The 4804-nt window shown below is 50.5% G+C and overlaps 1 long non-coding RNA gene across 1 annotated transcript; it reads left to right on the top strand.

The window, feature by feature from the left end:
• The first annotated feature begins 289 nt into the window (after nucleotides 1-289).
• Nucleotides 290-2119, top strand: LOC143689993 (uncharacterized). The gene is made up of 3 exons (XR_013178983.1): nucleotides 290-387; nucleotides 1150-1203; nucleotides 2008-2119. It is a non-coding gene; the product is annotated as an uncharacterized LOC143689993 (long non-coding RNA).
• The last annotated feature ends 2685 nt before the right edge of the window (nucleotides 2120-4804 follow it).

Here is a 4804-nt window from a genome sequence, read left to right as displayed (position 1 = left end):
TCTCCCCCAAATGAAACTTGCTCTGCCTCCACTCATTGACAGCTCTCAGAGACCCCAGAGGGTGGACAGGTTGGGGACAGGAAGAGGGGAGGAAACGGATGCCTGGAAGGCAGGAGGGAAAGGCTCCAGTCCAGGACCTCCCTGCAAGGATACCAGCCCTTATTGACTTAGCAGGTGACGGTGTGGGGAAAAAGAGGAAGGCGTGGAAGCCACACCCCTCCAAATTTGATTCCCATTGGCCCTTGATATCCATAAAAGTGCCAGGCAGTTTCAGCACCTTATTTCCCCATCTCTCTGAGGATTCTTCAGTTGCATTCTCATCACAAAGGATGAAATTCACAGCGCTCCTCCTCCTAGCAGCTCTAGCCGGGACCCTGGTCTGTGCCCGTAAGTATGGACATTTCGCCACCACAATTCTCACCATCCAGCAAGAACTGAGCTCCAGACTTCACTCCTCTTTTCCTCTCCCAGTGCCATTCTGGTTTCCTCTGCCTCTGAGCGTGACTTGTACTCCCCTTTCTCTGCACATGGCCTCCTCAGTGGTCGGGGAGAGGCAAAACCCCCTGGCCCCTGCCTGCTCTCCCGGCTCATCTCCTCACACACCTGTATGCATTGCACTCCAGCCACACTTAAATAGAATTTATGATCCATCCAGGCAGGCGTCTTATCTGCCATCTTCAGCACTACACCGCCTTCAATTAGCAGAGAGCTTTACATAAATGTTGTTTTGAGAGAATAAAGGAAATGCTGGAGCCCTCAGGCCACAAATCAGTCTGGTACCACCTGTGGCCCCAGGGCCATCCTCCACTAGAGAGGACCCCTAGCCCCTTCAACCACAGCCTGAATCTCAGACAACCCTGATGGGGGCAGAGGCAAATGAGGAGGTCCCCTTTCATTAAAACCTCACACTTTTCACCAGAGAATCTGCTTCAAAAAACTGCAGGAGTTAAGTTAAGCATCAGAACCACGGCCCCGGTGGACCTACGGTTGTGGCAGAAAGGCGTGCTGAACTAGAAGGGAGAGTTATTCCCTTCTACCTGCAAATGTTCCTGAGAGATGACATTTGGGAATGGGGGACAAGGGGATGCATCTCCAGGTGGGTCTGGTCCAAGCTTGACTATAACCGGGCCTCTCTTTCCTCCCTTGCAGAAGATGCCTCCTCTGATTCCACAGAGGCCGCACCCACCGAGGCTGCTGTGACCTGTGAGTCCTTCTCTCCCTCCTACCCCTGCCCAACAGTCAGGGATGTGAGGGAGGCTGGGGGAGGAAGCCAGCGCAAGGGAATGTGGACCCTGCTCTTGTTGATAATGAGAGAAACAGCATTCAGAAAGAGGGGGGCATGAACGGGAGTGGGACAAGGTTACGGAGGCAAGAGGATATCTAGGCAGGGTAAGGGCGATGGGGAGTGCAGGGGAAAGGTTTGTTGTGAATAACAGGGGAGACACGCATAAGATTAAAGGATAAGGGAAAGGTCCCACATGGTGTTAACACCTCCCGAAACAACTTCCCTAACTCCCTACTCCTTAGCAAGGTGCCCACGACCTGGCCTCAGCCCTCACCTCATTTTACAATCCCATTTTCCATGACTCTCCTTCATGTCCCACCCACATCAGCTAAATCGAACTTGTTTCCATCCCCCACACCCATCCCACACATTCGCGAACCCTTGCCGACTCACTTCCTGCCCCCAAGAGAGCACCTTTAGAGCATCCTACTCTGCCAGATCCCCTGCCTTCTCTCTGAAGTGCTCCCTGATTCTCACCGTACCCCAGCCCAGACCCTTCCCCAACCCTGCCCGGTGGAAGTGGGTCTCCCTCCTCCACGTTCCAACAGGCACATAGTGTGAAGAAATCCTAGCTCTTTTAAGAGGGCAGGATTTATGCCAAATCACTTCTATATCTTAGCACTCAGCACACAATAAGTATGCAGGGGCCCTGCCACCTCTCTACAGGTGGCCGGGAGGGGACACTTTGACGTTGCTGAAACAACAAATTGGTGTGTTTGTAGCTGAGCTTGCTGAGGAGACCACGGCCCCAGTGGCATCTGCTTCACCCCAAGAGACAACCCAAACAGCCCAGAGGATCTCACCAGTGGCTCCAAAGTACTCAAGGAGGCGGGCATCATCATTCCTGAGTAAGTCTCTAACTTTGACCTCTAAAGAAGTCTCTAGCAGCAGAGCTGTGAAATACCTCTACCCACAGTGCTAAGCCCAGGGAGAAGCAAACATACTCACGTGAAAGGCATAAGTGGGGGTGCACTTTTCCTGTCTATACTACACTGAGCTTCTATCCTGGCTCATCCACCTTCCTGTAAGACAGAAACTGGGCCCCTCAGCAAAACTTCTCCACTTTAGGCATTCACACAGGGATAATGACTGGGGGAGTTCTCTTTCAATGATGTGACTTTTCTACTGATACGATTTCTTCTGCTCCCAAATTAAAATCCTCCATAGACAAAGGCCTCTCGCTAGCAAGAAATAACTTTGAAGGAGCAAAAAAAGGACTGCTTGAAGGAATTCAGGAGGGGAGAAATTTTATGGAAGGTGAGTGCATCCCAAAGCAAACCCTTCTGGGAACCAAAATACTCACCACCCCATCATCTTGGAGTAGGGGGTGGGAGAGAACATGCCCCCAACTCTACTCCTCATGCCCCCACGAAACCTAAAACTGCCACAGCCCCTCTCCCTGGAAGCTTTCCCTCAGTACTTTCCAATGTCTCTAATTCCTCAGCCAGATTCATGCTACCATGGCAGTCTGATATTAAATTCTCCATGGACTCTAATCCCTATCCTTTTCCACAGTAGAGTCTGCCTATTCCTACTCCTGTTTCCTCTGTCAATGTGGGGAGAAAGCGAAGTCCTTCAGCTTCCATTGAATGAAACTTCCAAACCTCCCACATCTATGTAAGCCCTCCAGGGGGCTCTGTGAGGTTGGAAAGTAGAACACGCAGTTGAGGAGGGATGGAACGGGTGGGGCTGGTACTTGGGGCCCTTCAAGCCTCATTCTCATTTCACGTTTCCTTCTAGATGAAGTTCGCAAGGGACGCCTACAGGAACTAAGCAATACATTTAAGTATCTTCAATCTGAGTTGAAGAAACTGGGATCACTGGACTGAAATGTTTAGACATACCTGCAGCCCAGAGCTATTAAACTGAAAGCATAGAACTTGGTGTGTGCCTGTACTCCATGCGATGGGCCCTAAGGAGAGCTGGGGAATAAAAGCCCTGCCTGGACCCCCATAAGGTGCTGGGGTTCCCTGACCCAGAACTTCCACCAGCCACAGCCTGCCTTGAGGGCACAGCATCTGGTGAGCTCTTTGACTCATTCTGAGCCACACCCACATGTACCTCCTCTCTGGTCCAAAGGCCACTCGAGTTCTGGGTCCCCTCCTTATGCTTTAGATGTGGTTCCTAATGACATCTGAGCATTTCCAAAAGTTAAATCTGCCTTATCCTTAAAACAGTCAAACCCAATCCAATGCTATTAAAGCCACTCTCTGGGGCTCCCTCCTGCCTTCCATTCATACTTTCTACAGTGGGCTAGAGTGAAAGGTAATGGCTAATTAGAGCAGCTCAGTAAAATAATGAGGCACTGCAGCGATAACCGGCATTTGACTAAAAACATCAATCAAATCCATTACTATCATCAAGGTTATGTGGCCCAAGTAGACAGTTTATGGCCATTTTTTTGATGTGTGAATTATTTTCCTCATCTAATTAAAATCTCCCAAAGGGGTCACGGTCATCTCATCTTTCTGCATCTCTCAGTTCCCTCCACCACTACCCAGGCAGCACTTTGCACACAGGTAAACAGGAAGAACACACATGACTTGTGGGGAAGACAGAACAGTCAGCCTGGAGCTTACCAGACCCCTACCAGCCCTCTCCCCCAGCTCAGTGTATGGCACATCTGCTCCCCAGAGTCACTGATTCAAGGCTGTCCTTCCTCCCATCCCATCTGATTCCCTCTCCTTCTATCCCAGGGATGGGGGGCATTCAACCTACATTCTGCTGTAAAGGAATGAAGAACCACATCTCCCTGTTCACCTTCCCACTCTCACACACCCTCCATGTCTGTGAGCTCCACCAAGGAGGATACTCAGGAACAGGACTCTGAACACAGATCGCAGCCAACATGAGTAAACAGAGCGTCTCACACTCAGGGGGACTGCCACCCCTACTCTTGTTCCCCGTCCTCGTGAACTCAGGGACTCCAAACTCCCCTTAGCACCAGCCTGGACCAAACATTTCTAAGGAAGTAACTCCACCACAAAGAATGAGAATCCTTCACATGTCAAGAGAACACAGCTTCCTAGAGTGGTCTCAGGCCACTCTGGGAAAGTGCTCTAAACCCACAATCAATCCAACTGACATAGGATCTGCTTCAAGGCAGAGGGATAGACAAGTTGACCTTAGGAAACAGAAATTCATCCAGATCAAGAAAGCCATTAAGGCTGTGGTCCTCTCACCATGCCTGACATCAAATCCACCTTTAGGTGAGATAGATGGGATGAGAGAACCTGGGATCAGGGAAGGGAGTATGAAGAAGTGAATACCTGGGTGCCAGCCAGAGGAGACCCACAACCTACAGTTCCAAAAAGCAATACTTGGGTCAAAGGGCTATAGGGAGAAGGGAGGAACATGCTTCTCCTACACTGGTTCCCACTGGAACATGAATGGCACAGACAGGATGAGGCCAGAATCCCTGGATCCTTGAGAACTCTGGCTTCACCCTCACCCTAAGCACAAAGTAGGGCATTATGCCAGGTGTTCTAGTCTGCTAGCTGCCGGAATGCAATATACCAG

Source organism: Tamandua tetradactyla, chromosome 7, assembly GCF_023851605.1.
Source record: "Tamandua tetradactyla isolate mTamTet1 chromosome 7, mTamTet1.pri, whole genome shotgun sequence".
Lineage (NCBI taxonomy): Eukaryota > Metazoa > Chordata > Mammalia > Pilosa > Myrmecophagidae > Tamandua > Tamandua tetradactyla.
This window is presented reverse-complemented; position numbering and strand designations above follow the sequence as displayed.